A 17117-nucleotide genomic window follows, 5' to 3' on the forward strand; every position below is an offset into this window, starting at 1 on the left:
TGGTGCAAATGACGCTCTCATGACACATAATTCCACTGCGCTCTCTAGTAGCACAGACCTCCCAAGGCTTTCTTTTCTGACATCGGGCAGTTCTCCCTTCCCCTTTGTGTGACATGCACTCTGGGCCCATGTCCCGCTCTGTGCTTTACAGCACCACCTTACACCGAGGCTGCACACTTTACTCACGCTTTACTCCACCATCATAGCACAGTAACCTTGCTGCCTGGACTGTAATTAGTTTGTGTCCTCTTCAGTCATGACTAGTTCTCCCGGGTACCAGAACTTCTCTTCAGTGGCCAGTTGTCCAGACCCCAAAGTGGTTGTTGGAAAAGCCCTGTTTGACCTCTGGGTCTGAGCTGTGTGGAACATGAACCCAGAAACGGGTCGCATGTCAGGTATTGTTGTGAATGTATACTCCACTTGGCTTAAATCGAAACCTTCATGATTTATCAATGCAGTATACGCAAAAGAGTCCGATTGCTCCAATATTGGATTTTTCATAGTTTCAATTGCTGAATCATTCCCTGTTCCAGACAGGAGCCTGACAGGTTATGATTTAAGCGTACGAGTCAATGAAAGATACTCTCATTGGAGTACTGTAGGTGCACACAAGTAACAGTGTATTATCAAAGCTCAGAAGTACAGTATATCTTGCTTATATTCCAGCTATTTGTAGAGTGCATGTTCAATAGTGATTTCTTGGCACTGGCAATGAAAACCCACTTTGGTTGAAATACCCTTCCTTCCCCAGTTTGGCCGGAATAAGAGTTTAGATTCATAGATATCTGCCAGTGGCTGCCCTCTTGGGAAAGGGCTGACTTTAAAGGTAAAGCCGAGATGTCCTCTACGATTCCAGTATGCATTGGACCCGACCACGGTCTGTCTCACTACAGTGTCTTTAACACTGAGTGCTCACACACCAAAGAAAAAACAAAAAACATGGTTTGAAAGGATTAGAAGGTAGGCTTCTTTTTAGCACAAGCCACCATCAAAACGGGATAGTTTGAAAAAAGGGGGCTCATTCCGAAACAAAATCACTACACATAAATGACTGTAAAACTGAGACATAATTAGATCTGCAAAATGTACACTCATAATACAGCTCTGAGGCCATGGAGGTGAGTTGCTGAACTTTTGGAGTAGAAAATGTAGAAACTTCATGTTTATTGAAGGCTCACTCTTGCCTCCTCCCGCACTCACCATCTTAAGCTTGCCTCTGTTCTGTGCCGTAAATGTTGAGGCCTCATGTTAAAAGCTCAGTTTTGCCTCCTCTGACACTCGCCCTCTTGAGCTTGCTTCTGTTCTGTGTCATAAATTTAGAAGCCACCATTTAGAAAGCTCCGTCCTGCCTCCTCTGACACTCACCTTCTTGAGCTTTCCTCCATTCTGTGTCGTAACTGTAGAGGCTTTGTGTTTATTGAAGGCTCACTCTTGCCTCCTCCCGCACGCACCATCTTAAGCTTGCCTCCGTTCTGTGCCATAAATGTAGAGGCTTCGGGTATATTGAAAGCTCAGTCTTTCCTTCTCCTGCACTCACACTCTTGAGCTTGCCTCCGGTCTGTGCCGTAAATGTAGAGGCCCCATGTTAAAAGCTCAGTCTTGCTTCCTCCCGCACTCACCCCCTTGAGCTTGCCTCCATTCTGTGTCGTAAATGTAGAGGCCCCATGTTGAAAGCTTAGTCCTACCTCCTCCTGCACTCACCGTCTTAAGCTTGCTTCCGTTCTGTGTTGCAAATGTAGTGGCTTTGTGTTTATTGAAAGGTCAGTCTTGCCTCCTCACGCACTCACCCCCTTGAGCTTGCCTCCATTCTGTATCATAAATGTAGACACATGCTCTGATCCACCCATTCTAAATTGATAGGATTTCCTGAAAAGCAGTCCAAGTTTATTCTCTTGTGAGAGCGGTATCCTAATGTTCGAGGCATGTGTGCTGTAGATACACATGCTTTGCATACTGCTGCCATCAAGTGTTGGGTCCGGATGTTTGCAAGTTGTTTTTCTTCGAAGAAGTCTTTTCAATTACAAGGTAAGGTGACTCCTCCTTTCGGTGATAGTGCGCATGGGCATTGACTCCATTGTTAGATTGTTTTTTATGCCATCAGTTTCGAAAGTGTATTGCTGCGCTCCGGTTCGAAACCATTCTTCTGGTTCCCCTCGGTGCGCAATCTACTCTACCCTTGATGTTATTGTTTCATGTGCATTTCCCAATTCCTTGTATCGATTCGTTCATCAAAATCTCCAATTTCGATTGGAAAGTTTCGTGGGCAGCCTTCGGGCCTAACTGCGTTGGTCCACGTCTTCATTGATGGAACGGACTCCTTCAAATTTGGTCCTCTGTGCCACGCCAAGTACCCCCGCACCGACTCGCACCAGGTATGTAACTTGTGCTTGTCTCCAGAGCACAGAGAAGAAGACTGCAACGTGTGCAAATCGTTTAGGTCAAAGAAAACTCTCCGCGATCGTTAGGCTCGACTTTTGGAGATGCAGCGCCAACACGTGATCACATGATCGGTGAAGACTCCGAGCAAGATGACCTCGAGCCCACAGCGGGTGAGGCAGACCAGACATTCCCCTTCCTCCCGCTCCCAAAAAATCTAAGGCTTCGACACCACATCTACCTTCTGTCCAAGGTCAGCACCGAGATGATGTTTCTGAAGCTCCGCCTCCAGGCTCTGCACCAAAACATGTCGTCAAGCCTTCCGGCTCTGGACCGAGTCAGCTGAAATCCACCTCTGAGCAGAAACCTTCCGGTTCTGAGCACAAAGTCGGTGCGGAGCCAAAACCCTCCACTCCGAAAAAGAAACAGCCTTCGGAGCCGAAACCTTCCGTGCCGAAAGGCCATTCCATCTCGGCCCCAAAACCGTCGGTGCCGAAAACCAAAGATGTCCCTTCAGCACCTTCGGATCCGAAAAATGACATTTTACCATCTAAATCGAATCACAAACAAAAGAAACTGTACATTAATCCTGATGCAGGACATATTCAATCCAAGCCGCCTTCTAAGCAAAAGCTTCCTGATGACGACGGTCATTACAAAATACCTTTGAAGAAGACAAATGTTGGTACCAGCCCTTTTCATCCATTACCACCATCTCCTCCACCTTCCTCTCCACTTTTAGATCCTTTGCACATCACACCTCCCGACTCTCCACTATCTCACCATGAGGGAGACGATATTGATGAGGGAGACACAAGCTTACTAAGAGATCCATGGACGGATTATACAATTGACCCTCCATTGGATAATGGTCCAGACCTTTACCCTGCCAAGCCATCTCCACCTGAAAACAATTTGTCCTATCAAGAACTTATTTCCAGGGCCACAAAGAATTCTTAGAAGAGGATGTTCGAGGCATATGAGCTGCAGAATAAATAATTGCGCATAGATCGCCATCTGGTGTTGGGCTCGGATGCTTGCACCTTGTTGTTGTCTTGGAAGAAGTCTTTTGTAGTCACAAGATAGGTGACTCCGCCCTTGGACGATAGTGTGCATGGGCATCGACTCCATCCTCAGATTGTTTTTTATTGCCATCGGGTTCGGATGTAACTTCAGCGCTCCGGTTTTCCAAACCTTTTCGACGCGCAAACCATTGCAAACTCGATGTTATTGTTTTCACGCGCTAGCTCACATTCTCCGTTCCGATCGTCAACTCAGGCTGCTGGGCCTATCGACGCCGTTCGGGCCTTCAGCAAATGGAAAGGACTCCATTCAAAAAATGCCCCCAGTGTGGAGCTGAATTCCCACACAGCGACCAACACAAGGTCTGCAACCTTTGTCTCTCGCCGTAACACAAAGAAAAAGATTGCCAAGCCTGCGCTTCCTTCCGGTCCAAGAAGACTATCCGTGATTGCCGGGCTCGACGACACGTTATGGCGCAACAGGCTGCACTGGTGCCAGAAGACATCTTCGACGAAGGCCCCGACGTTCAGAAGCAGAGGATTGGGAGGATCTCGACATCGTATCCAAAGCAGATGACTCCGACTCCGATGACCAGATCACTCCAGGTCAACGAGTGAGTACAACTGCCCCTGCCCCAACCCCAACCGAAAAAAAAGGCACCGGTCAAGACTTCGCCTGAAGGCCTTAGTTGCGACCGAAAGAAATCTTCAGATGCCCCGCCTCCAGGCCCGCTTCCGAAGACAAAGGAGAAGCCTTCCGGTGGCTTGGGACCGAGCAAGCCGCATGCCGGTATCCCAAAATCACCGTCGGCGCCAAAATCAGGAATGCATCCTACTAACTAAATATACACCCACCCCCAATGATCCCATCTCCATTAAAGGTCAGCTCCCTTTAGATTCACTAATGGTCACCAATGCACGGTAGCGTGCAAACTCTCAAACCTCCGGTGATGCTCCACAAAGACTCTAAACTACTAGATGCCTCAGGCAAACAAGTTGCCTCTCAGGCAGTTAATCACTGGAGAATAGCTAATGCACAAGCTTTGCTTGCCAGGTATGATTGGGCTCACTACGACGAGCTTGAAGGCCTAATGCAACATTTGCCTGACCAATACAAGGCCAAAGTCAATGATTTGATTCAGAAGGGCAAGTTAATCCCAAAAGCATCCATTAAATGTGCCCTCGATGTAGCAGACACTGCATCTAGATCTATTAACACTAGTGTGTTATTGCGAAGACACGCATGGTTGCGCATTTCTGGTTTCAAACAGGAAGTACAGACTACTATCCTGAATCAGCCGTTCAATCATAAACAACTTTTTGGCCCAGCTGTAGACACAGCATTCGAGAAAATGAAGAAAGACACGGAGGCTGCAAAATCTATGAGAGCATTAGAGTCTCCAACACAAGGCTCCTTTCGTCACTCCTTTTATAGGGGCGCATCCAAAAACATCAGCACTGACACTGCTACTTCCTCCTATAAAAGCCCCACACAAACATCCCCCAACAAGGGATATTTCAGAGGTGGGTACAGGGGAAATAACAAAGGGAGAGGCAGAGGGAACAATACTCGCACCTCCCCCACTAACAAACAGTGAGTTCCCTCCAGACCACTCCACTCAGGTCGGAGGGAGACTCTCACAGTTTAGTCATGGGTCCCCCATTTGAGCCTTTATACAATTGTGAATTACAGTTCCTTACCTGGAAAGTAGCTTTCCTTGTTGCAATCATCTCTCTCAGGAGAGTAAGTGAGATCCAGGCTTTAACCATACAAGAACCATTTTTAAAAATATATTGTAATAAAGTGGTTCTTAGAACAAATCCAAATTCCTTCCAAAAGTAATCTCTGCTTTGCATCTTAATAAATCGGTAAAGTTACCAGTGTTTTTCCAAAACCGTGATTCTGTAGCAGAGAGAGCTCTTCACACGCTTGACGTCAAAAGAGCTTTATTTTATTATATCAACAGGACTAAAGCCTTCAGAAAGAGGAAATAATTGTAGCATTCTCTCTACCTCGTAAAGGCAACCCCATCTCCAAAGCTGGGATTGCCAGGTGGATAGTCAAATGCATTTAAATATGCTACCAGAAAGCAAAACACACATTAACAATTCCCCCTAGAACGCATTCAACACGCAAACTAGGGGCTTCCATGACATTCTGAGGGAACATTCCTCTAGAAGACATTTGTAAGGCAGCGACATGGTCTACTACACACACCTTCACCAAACACTATTGTGTAGATGTGCAGGCGAAGCAACACGCTTCTGTAGGCCAGGCTGTTCGTAAAACACTTTTTCAAACCACTGAAACTGATACAGGTGACCACCACTAGGGGAGACACTGCTGTGCAGTCTATGCACAAGCATGCATTCTGCAGCTCATATGCCTCGAACGGGAAATGCTACTTACCAGTATGCATCTGTTCTTGGCATGTAGAGCTGCAGAGATTTATACGCCTACCCGCCTCCCCGGAACCTGTATCTGTTCCAGTGTTATCTTACTTGGATACATTCACATGGACATCTTTTACGAACAACATCATTTCCCATCATGGCGAAAAACAATCCGGATGGAGTCGATGCTCATGCGCACTATCGTCCAAGGGAGGAGTCACCTATCTCGTGACTACAAAAGACTTCTTCCAAGACAACAACATGGTGCAAGCATCCAAGCCCAACACCAGATGGTGATCTATGCATACGTATAAGTCTCTGGAGCTCTACATGCCAAGAACAGATGCATACTGGTAAGTAGTATTTTCCTTTTTATTTGAGACACTAGGATCCACACACAGGTCAAGCTAAACACTGCCTATGCTCAAAGGAATGATGAGGCATGCAGATGAAATTTTTAAAGACCCTGTACGTTTAGAAATCCTGACTCCTAGAGTTGACAAATAATACAAACCTTCTCCAACAGATCCGGTATCTATTAAAGGCCAGTTGCCACTTGACTACTTGGTAGTATCCGATGCTCACACGCGAGCTAATTCCCAAACCTTGGGGACGCTCCTCCCCCAGATAAGGAATCAAAACTCATTGATGCTTCTGGTAAACGCATAGCGGCTCAAGCTGCCAATCACTGGAGTATTGCCAACATGCAGGGCCTTCTAGCCAGATACGATAGGGCGCACTGGGACGAAATTGAGCAATTGCTACAATATCTCCCAGATGAGCATAAAGCTAAAGCCCAAGACTTGGTCCAGGAAGGAAAATTATTTTCCAACTCTTCCAGAGAGAGAACAACACTAGCGCCCTACTCAGAAGGCATGCTTGACTAGATCTCTGGTTTTGAGCCTGAAGTTCAACAATTTATTTTAAATACACCTTTTGACAAAGAACATCTTTTTGGCCCTAAAGTAGATCAAGCGCTCGAAAAAATGAAAAAGGACACTGGCGTACCAAAATCTATGGGACCGCCTATGTCTCTTTCAAACAGGGGCTCCTTTCAGCGCTCCTTTTACCAGGGAGGGTCCAAGTCACATCCTCAGACCAAAACACTTTCTCGTACAAGGGTAACAACCAATCCTCCTCCTCAAGAGGCTTTTTTTAGAGGAGGGTATAGAGGAAACAATTCTAGGGCAGAGGTAAGGGCACCACACCCCGTAACTCCCTTTCCCCTAATAGTGACTTCCCCACGCTTCCCTCCGAATATTCCACACCTGTCAGGGGGAGACTTCAACAATTTCTCCCCATTTGGCAATCGATAACAACCGACAGATGGGTGCTTGGAATTATCCAGCATGGTTATTACCACCAATCCTCCAAATATTACACCTCGCTCTCACAGTTTGTCTCCTGACCACTTACTGTTGCTCGAACTAGAAGTGCAATCTCTCTTACTAAAAGGAGCCATAGAACCATTTCCACTTCAGTACCAAGGTTCAGGGGTTTACTCTCTCTACTTTCTGATTCCCAAAAAGGACGGCTTATTAAGACCTAATCTGGATCTCCGAGTTGAACGAATACATACTATCAGATCACTTTCACATGGTGACCCTTCAACAGGTACTTCCACGTTAACAGCAGAGTGACTTTATGTCTACTCTTGACTTAAAAACGCATATTTTCACATTCCAATTCATCCAGCTCATCGCAAATACCTCAGATTTCTGATAGCAGGCAAACATTTCTAGTTCAAAGTACTTCCGTTCGGAGTCACCACTGCTCCAAGAGTATTTACCAAATGTCTGGCAGTAGTTGTAGCTCATCTCATCTCAAAAGACAACGTATTCACATCTTCCCCTATCTAGACGACTGGCTCATCAAAGCCAGCACTTATTAAAATTGTCTGCAACACACTTAGACTACAATAAACCTACTTCATCAATTGGGCTTCATGGTGAATGCACAAACTCACCTGTGTCCTTCACAGATGCAGTCTTATCTAGGATCCACTATTGATACTCTCAAGGCTCTAGCCTCTCCCAGTGCAGTCAGAATGTACCACATTCATTCTATGATACTACAGTTTCAACCCAACCAGACATTACCAGCCAGAGTTTTCATGCAGCTGCTTGGCACGATGGCGTCTTGCATCACAACGTACCCCATGCAAGGCTTTACATGCGTCCCCTGCAAGAGTGCTTAGCACGTCAGTGGAATCTGTCGCAGAGTCAATTAACCGATCTAGTGTTCATTAGTTGGCCGCACCCATCGCTGTCTGCAATGGTGGAACCCACAAATTGTATCAAAAGGACAGCCCTTCATAGACCCCATTCCACAGATCTTGCTAACAGCAGACACATCACTCATCGGTTGGGGGTGCCCATCTCCAAGATTATACAATCCACGGTCTGTGGGGCGAAAATCACAAAAGTCTCCACATCCACTACCTAGAACTTCTGGTGGTGTTCCTAGCACTCAAAGCTTTTCAAACTCACCTCATAGGCCCAGTTGTCCTAATCCGTACAGACAACATGACAGCATTGTACAATGTACAAAAGCAGGGAGGGACATACTCTCTCCAACTGTCACGCATCTCTCAAAACATTTGGAAATGGGCAACACATCACAGGATCGATTTCCTTGCGGAACACCTTCCAGGAGTCAACAATCAGATTGTCGACCTACTCAGCAGAAAGAGGCAGCAAATTCACGAGTGGGAACTTCATCCCCAAGTTCTGCATCCATAGTTCCAACAATGGGGATTTCCACAAATAGACCTGTTTGACACAGTACACAACGCAAAATGCCCAAACTTCTCAACCAGGTTCCCACACCCTTTATCCAAAGGCAATGTCCTATGGATTAACTGTCAGGGATATTTGCCTATGCTTTTCCATCTCTCCCACTACTTCCGTTACTGGTTCGGAAGCTCAGGCAAACATCCCTCCCCCTTGTCTTAGTGGCCCCCACATGGGCTTGTCAACCTTGGTACACCATCTGGTTAGAACTGTCAGTGGTTCCACATCAAAAAGTACATCTCACTTCCAGTCTCCTCATTCAGAGTGATAGAGAAATCAGACATCCAGATCCCAAGGAACTCAACCTAGCGATTTGGCTCCTGAAGTCATAGAGTTTGGATATTTTAATCTACCACCACAATGTATGACTATTTTGAAAGAAGCAAAAAAGCCTACTAACAGAGCTTGCTATGCAGCAAAGTGGAAACGATTTGTTGTCTATTGTAATAACAAGAGCAAACCTCTAGACCATGGGTACTCACAAACTTTCTCTCGGGGGCCACATTTAGTGGGGTTTGTGGCCGAGGGCCGCACTGGTGGGGGCGGGGTCAGTGGGGGAGGGGGCAGGGCTAGAGCCACAAAAAAACTGTGACCATGAGGTTGAACACAGGCCCCTGCAGCGGACACCTTCGTCCACTGAGCCTCCAGACCCGGCATACACACATATCTCTCTCTCTCCCTCCCTCTCCCCCTCTCTGTCTCCCTCTCTCTCCTTCCGTCTGTCTGTCTCCCTCTATCTGTCTCCTTCCCTCTGTCTCCCTCCTCCCTCTGTCGCCCTCCCTCTGCCTGTCTCCATCCCTCTGTCTCCCTCTGACTCCCTCTCTGTCTCCCTCCCTCGATATCTCCCTCTCTGTCTCCCTCCCTCTGTCACCCTCCCTCTGTCACCCTCCCTCTGTCACCCTCTCTCTCACTCCCTGTCACCCTCCCTCTCCCTCTGTCTCCCTCCCTCTGTCTGTCACCCTCTGTCTCCCTCCCTTTGTCACCCTCTGTCTCCCTCCCTCGGTCTCCCTGTCTCCCTCTCTGTCTCCCTCTCTCTAACTCCCTCTCCCTCTGTCTCCCTCTCCCTCTGTCTCCCTCAGTCTCCCTCTCCCTCCCTCCTTTTCCCTCCCTCCCTCTGTCATCCTCGGTCATCTCACCCTGCGTGTGTGTCAGCCGGCTGAGACAGCTTCCCGGGTACACCAATAGCCGCACCCGAGCACTTCACAGGTCTTTAAAAGACCATTTGCATGTTAATTGTTGTATTTTACCTCTTCTGAGGCCCCTCAGCTCCACTCTGACTATCCCTGGAACCGCCCGGCCCCCACAGAGCAGAGTCAGTCGCGCTGGTGCAACCGGCAGTGTTTAGGAACACTCATTATTATTTATTTTTTTTAAACACGGTTACGATGTCTGCAAGGTCCGCGGGCCGCCAAGGAAGGCTTGCCGGGCCGCAGGCGGCCCGTGGGCCGTACTATGAGTACCACTGCTCTAAACGCTGCTGTACAAAACATTATCTGTTGCACTTGCAGCAAACTGGTCTAGCTTACACATCTATTCGTTTACACCTTTCAGCGGTAGCTGCATATTTGCAAAACAGACAACATTTATCTCTATTCAAAATCCTTGTAATCAAAGCTTTCATGGAATGCTTGAAAAGAGTAATGCCACCAAGAGTTTCACCCGCACCTTTTGAACCCTTACGTAATTGCCCTCTACAGTTTTTTTCATAGAAAGTTGCTTTCCTCATTGCCATCACATCACTGAGGAGAGTTGGTAATCTACAGGAAATAACCTTAGAAGAACCCTTCTTTCAACTCCACAAAGATAGTTGTTATTCACATCAATCCAAAATGTATTTCCAAAGTGGTTTCTGATTTTCATCATAATCAACCAGTTGAGTTACCTGTGTTCTTTCCTCAACCTGATTCAGTAGCAGAACGATCTCTCCACACACTGGACGTTAGAAGAGCCTTATTGTATTACATAGAAAGGAACAAGGATTTTTGCAAACAATTGTTTGTTGCATTTGCTCCACCTCACAAAGGCAATCCCATCTCTAAATCAGGCAGTTCAAGATGGATTGTTAAATGCATTCAAACATGCTACGCAGAAGCAAAGAGAACGTTCTCCATACCCCCTAGAGCGCATTCTACATGCAGAATAGGAGCTACTATGGCCTTCTTAGGCAACATTCATCTAGCTGACATCTGTAAAGCAGCTGCATGGTCTACATCACACACATTTACAAAACACTAGTTTGCGGATGTATTAGCACAACAGCAGGCTAATGTCGGCCAAGCAGTACTTCAGGCACTATTTGAGACACCTACAACACCTACAGCTTAGTCACCGATTGGGGAGCATACTGCTTTATAGCCTATGCAAAGCATGTGTAGCTACAGCACACATGCCTTGAACGGATAATGTTACTTACCCAGTAAGCATCTGTTCTTGGCATGTAGAGCTTGAGATTCACATGCGCCCCCCACCTCTCCTGACACCTATAGTTTTTGCATTACTTCCTATTTACATTCATGTGCATGGACAACTCTATTCTACACTTACGTACTCCATTCTCTCCCTCTTGCGGGAAAACAATCTAACAATGTCGTCGATACCTATGCACACTATCACTGAAATTAGGAGTCACCTTAACTCATGACTGGAAAGACTTCTTTGAAGAAAAACAACTTGCAAACATCCAGACACAACATTAGATGACAGGAGTCTGCAAAGCATGGGAATCTACTGCTCAACATGCCAAGAACAGATGCTTTCTGGGTAAGTAACATTATCCTCCCTCTGTGTTCCACTTTCAGACAAAGGCAACTTGTTGCCTTCCACTACATTTTGCTGAAAACATCTGTATGGTTTTGTAATAACCTAGTTGGCCTCCAGTTTTCCACAAGATATCTGGGGAGATGATAGTCAATCCTTGATATAGCATTTTCAGTGAGCTGTAATTTTTAGATATTATATATGCTTACAAATTGTGTGGTAAAAACACCCATTTCTCCAATAACTATTCTTCTTCCAACGCATAGAAATACCCATAACTAAGCATGCAAAAAAGGGTACATTCCAACTATTTGTGATGATAACTTTTCCACATTCTGCTGTGTTTTAAGACCCCATTTAAACACCATATGCTTTTCTCTTTGAGGACACATTCCTCAAAGAGAAAAGCACCCCTTTTCCTTTGATTGACTGGGCAATTGGTTAGAACATCTTAATTCCCATTTGCTTTTGTTGAAGTATGAGGTTACCATGTTCCTCCTCGCTTGGTCATGGTGTGAGTCTCCATCCTGGTGCACACTCATGCTTTGTCTGACTAGAAGATATATTTTTGTGCTCCCTTTGAAGACTGATATTCTATGTCCTGTATGACCTTTCAACAACTACTGTTACATGCTGTGTATCCTTTCTTCCAATGTACTGTTTATCTCTTTTTCTATCTCTCTCTCTCTGGCCTCTGGGTACAAAGTCCTTGCATTCTTGCTGCATGCCCCATATTTTTGTGTCTGATGCATGTTCTGTGTATTTGGTGCACACTTCTTTTTCTTTTATATGGTACCAAACCCATTCTCTCTGTTCTAAAACGCACTCATTTCCTTACTCCCTTCATTCTCCAGTATTGGGGTATCTTTTATAGATTCACATTTTTTAATCATTCCCCGTCGTCGAAGTGGGAGTCCCACGGTATATAGTAAGCAATAGGTATTAATATAAAAGGCTGTAAAGAGAATGCAAGGTTTAGCTTAATAGCCTATGTATTTTTTTTTTTTTAAAGGACTAAAGTTGAAAAATGACCAATCGGGCAACAACAGCCTTTAGAACACTCCCAACAGAGGCATCTTCCCTCAGATTTTCACCGCATGTCATGTGTGAGGGAGTCTTCCTGAGCCCTGCTCAGTTCTTCAGACTTTGTGACTTTCAAATTATCTTTTCTCTATGGTCCAAGTGCCAGCAGCTCTGGAACAAGACCTCCAAAGCATGCTTCAGGACTATTACACGTGATTCCCAACACCAGCTCAAGTGCAATAACCACCTGTAGTCGTACCTACGCCTGCACCTAAATCACTGGACCATATCCCTCCTCCACCTACACCAAGAATGAGGTGTCCCGCATCGCCATGTCTATTTGGGAAGATCCAGCTACAACAGACGATGAAGATGTGACCGTGATGCAGATAGAGAAGTAGGTAAAATACCAGACAATCAAACCATTACCAATGAATGTGATGACTACCTCATTCCTCCACCTTCTCCTCCAGCTCCACAGTGGATTCTTCACTGGAAGATATTGGGGGTTTTCACTCGCTAACGGAGGGAGCAGCCAAGCGTTTCCAGCTTTCCATTACTGTTAAACAATCAGGCTGTTTTCTGTACGATTTCAAAGAGCAATCCAGAAAAAACAGAGCAATACCAATTGTGTATTATATCTGGGAGGAAGGCGTAAAGATCATGAAGATGCAAACGACCGTCACTGCCGTTCTTCCTAGGATAGATAAAAAATATAAAGCGCCAGAGGACTCACCTACCTGTTTGATTGGTCAATCAAGACCTGATTTTGACATTGTTCAAGCAGCACAGCACAGGTCTAAGAATACTTCTACCCCAATTACTTCTCCGCCTGACAAGGAGAGCAGGTGATTCGATAATATTGGGAACCGATTTTCAGTAATGTCATGGTCTACTATCTGAGCCACAAACTCTCACCATTCTCGGGTGACATGATTGCCAAATGTGGTTGGACATTGCCACATATCTCAACTTCTTACCGAAAGACAAAAAAACAGAAGCCACTCACATTTTACAGGACAGCAAAAAGGCAGCATCTGAAATGATTGACTCTGCAATGGTTATTGCATCCTTAGGCTTCCGGCAGTTAGTGGGATCTGCTTCGACGCTAGAGTTACCTAAAGGCCACATCATTCGGACCAGAGGTTCAGACTAAGATCCTTGATATGCCTTTTGAGGCCAATTCTTTGTTCAGGAAGCACATTGATGACGCCCTGCAGGCCATAAATGCAGACACAGACTGCCTGTTCCCTAGGAAATCTCATGTTCCGTGAGACTCCTTTTCACGGAGCAGGTGGCCGCTGCTCTTTTTCCTATCTTAGAGGATACCAAAGATATCAACCTCAATCCTACCAGCAGTCCTTTCGGGTGTTTACCAACAGTGTCGACCCTATTGAGCACTGCCGTCAGCAGTCGATGCTAAGCAGCAACCAAGAAGACAGGAGACTTCGGCCAGGGAACCTGCTAGGAAGCAGTGACAACTTCAAGGGGCCGGCTACTCCCCCTTCTCATCTCTCGGAGGATGACAGAATATCCCAATACCTGCATCACTGGAGCATAATCGCTACGGACAAGTGAGTCCTGAATCTCATTGTGAATGGCCACACCCTGGAGTATACTCTGGTTCCACCTCAAACTCCACCAACATTATTTCTCCCATCTCACCTTCAGCTTCTTCGCAAGGAGGTTTAAACCATGTTGTCACAAGGGACCATAGAACAGTTTCCATATTCCCAAAAAGGAAAGGGGTTTTATTCCCATTTTTTCCTAGTGAGAAAGAAATCAGGGGAGTGGTGCCTTATTCTTAATCTCGGGAAACTAAACAAGTACCGGAAGAAGCAATCTTTCAGTATAATTTCCCTCCAGCAAATTCTCCACTTCAAAGATTTTTTAACCAGCCTCAATCTCCTTGATGCCTATTTCCATGTTCCCATCCACCCCAAATTTAAAAAGAACAATTGAAGGACAGAATGCAGAACAATGTCATACATTCACCCCAGTACAGAGATCTGGGTCTAAATCCATCTTGTTTTGGCTCCCCATTCCATTTCAGTTTGAACCCAGCCATATGCAAATCACTCTTGACCCTGCACCCCATGGGAACAGTCCAGCCCGAACTGCCATGCCAGGTCCTCCGGCGTGGCATGGTGAGCAAATGAACGATGGATTTAACCCAGATCTGTTGACTGGGGGTGAATGTTTGATTTGCTCTGCATTCCGTCCATCTGTGTATCTTTTGCTTTCTCGCCCTAAGTTGGCAGGGTATGTCCAGACATGAGTCCCGGGCTCACTTTGCCACTGGATTCAAGCTAGCCTGGCTGATGAGGGGTGATGCCCCGAAACCGGTCCCAGAATGCTTGTTTCCGGTCCAGGGAGGACCGGGCTTGGCAGTTCCATCTGGACTGTTCCCATGAGGCACAAGGCCAGGACTGATTTTCATATGGCTGGGTCTAAAGTGGGGTGGCATGATGAGCAAAAGAACGATGGATTTAACCCAGATCTACTGACTGGGGGTAAATGTTTGATTTCTCTGCATTCCGCCCATCATCTGTGTCTTTTGCTTCCCCATCCATCCCAGGCATCGCAAATTCCTCAGATTCACAGTAGTCTCATTACCAGTTCAAGGTGCTCCCCTTTGATCTCCGATCTGCTCCATGGATATTTACGAAATGTCTCACCCCAGTGGTGGCTCACCTGTGGCAAGAAGGCCTTTAAGTTTTCCCCTACCTCAACGACTGGTTGATAAAGGCTCTATGTTTTCAGCTGGCGTCAAAGAGAACTTCCACGTGTCTTTACCGTTTTCAAACCCTGGGACTCGCAGTCAACTTTCAGAAGTCTCTTTTTCCTTCAATGAGAATAACCTCTCTCGGAGCAACTTTAGACACTTTGCTCATCAAGGCATTCTTGTCTACAGACAGCAAACAGAAACTCCCCATTCTGGCCAGCTGGGCTTCAGTTTGCCTGATCAAATCTATTTCAATTCGATGACATCATCCTGATCACACCTGTCATGAAAGCAGCTCTTCCCTGGTGGACAAACTCCAGCAATCTCTCTGCAGTATTAACATTCCTTCCCCCCCTTTTGGAATATGTCATTACAACAGACGCTGCTCTACAAGGGCGGAGAGCTCACTTGCAAGACCCACACATTCAGGACAAGTAGACTCCATAACAGTTCCAAAATGCATTTCATGTTCCTTGAGCTCAGAGCAATCTCGCTGGCTCTTCAAGCTTTCTTGCTGAAGATTCAAGGGTCCTCAGTGGTATTAAGAACAGGCAACACAACGAGTGTGCATTACCTCAACACACAGGGAAGTACAAGATCCAATATTCTATCTCCAGAAGCTCAAACTCTCTGGCAATGGGCACTACTTCATCAATTGACCATAAAGGCAGAACATCTCCCAGGAGAGCACAACTCTTTAATAGATACCTTGAGCAGCACGACCCAAGTTGTCACGAATGGCAACTGAAGCAACTAACTGGTCCTCGATGCCATATTTCAATGATTGGACAAGCCCAAACTGGATCTTGTCGCATCCCAAAAGAACAAGAAATCCTGGTTTTACCCCAGCAGGTACTCTTAAAAGGGGTCCTGGGGGAATGCCCTTTCGATGCAATGGTCCGGACTTTATGCCTATGTTTTTCCCCGATGCCACATATTCCTAGGCTTCTCAGGAAAATGAAAAAGGGACCATGCTGGTTAATACTCATTATTCTACAGTGGACCGGACGGCACTGGTTTACGGAGCTACTCATGTTGTCCGACGAGCACCACATTCAACTCAAGCCCCAGGTAGACTTGTCGATGAACAACAAGCAGGTCCTTCATCCAGTCCCGATTTCTCTGCATTTATCAGCCTGGCTCCTGAGCACCATGAGCTCCAACACCTAGCTATTCTAAAGGATTGTAAGAATATTCTTGTGAAGGCCAGAGCTGAGTCCACGAACAAAACACATCTCCTCAAACGGAAATGATTTTGTCTTGGATGCGAGAAATCTTGCGCTCATCCTATCACGTCTCAGCCCGAAAAAGTGTTGCCCTATTTGCTATCTCTAGCCAAATCCAGTCTAGCGCATTCCTCTGTAAAGGTGAATCTCGCTGCTATTTCCAGGTACAGGCCTCAAAGTACTCTGTAGAGCATATTCTCCAATAAAGCCATTGCCACCTGTACGGCAGCTTAATAATGTACTATCCCAACTCGTCAAAAGTTCTCTTGAGTCTATCCATAGGACTGAAATGAAGTTCCTTACTTGGAAAGTGCAACTGCTTCTAGCTCTCACTTCCGCTAGAAGAGCGAACTCCAAGCATTCACTATTAAGAATCTTTCCTACAATTCAAGGACACTATGGTAATTCTTTGGAGTAATCCCAATTTCATGCCCAAGTTTCCTACCGATTCTTTTTTTTTTTTTTTCTCATCTCAATCAACCGCTTCTGCTAAAGACTTTCTTTCCCAAACCTCAAACGCCAGTAGAAATGCGTCTTCATACTCTTGATTTCAAGAGATGTCCGAAATTTTACTTATATCGCACTAAGCATATTCCTACTACTGATCAACGTTTTATAGCTGTGTCAACAATAATAAAGGTGGACCAGTGTCCAAAGCAAGAAGGATTTCCACAGCCATTCAGCTCTGTCATTCTAAGGCAGGCAGGCCTCTAACACAATAGATTAAAGCGCACTCTATAAGAGCAGTTTCTACAACCTGCGGCTTTGTTTGCTGTGCTGCCCATCAAAGGTACATACCGTA

General features: G+C 45.9%; 1 protein-coding gene across 13 annotated transcripts in view; it reads left to right on the top strand.

Annotated features, from left to right (window-relative positions):
- DNM1 (dynamin 1) overlaps positions 1 to 17117 on the top strand; it is a 796474-nt gene that overhangs the window by 375324 nt on the left and 404033 nt on the right. The gene's annotated exons all lie outside the window — the stretch shown is intronic.

This window comes from Triturus cristatus, chromosome 1_2, assembly GCF_964204655.1.
Source record: "Triturus cristatus chromosome 1_2, aTriCri1.1, whole genome shotgun sequence".
Lineage (NCBI taxonomy): Eukaryota > Metazoa > Chordata > Amphibia > Caudata > Salamandridae > Triturus > Triturus cristatus.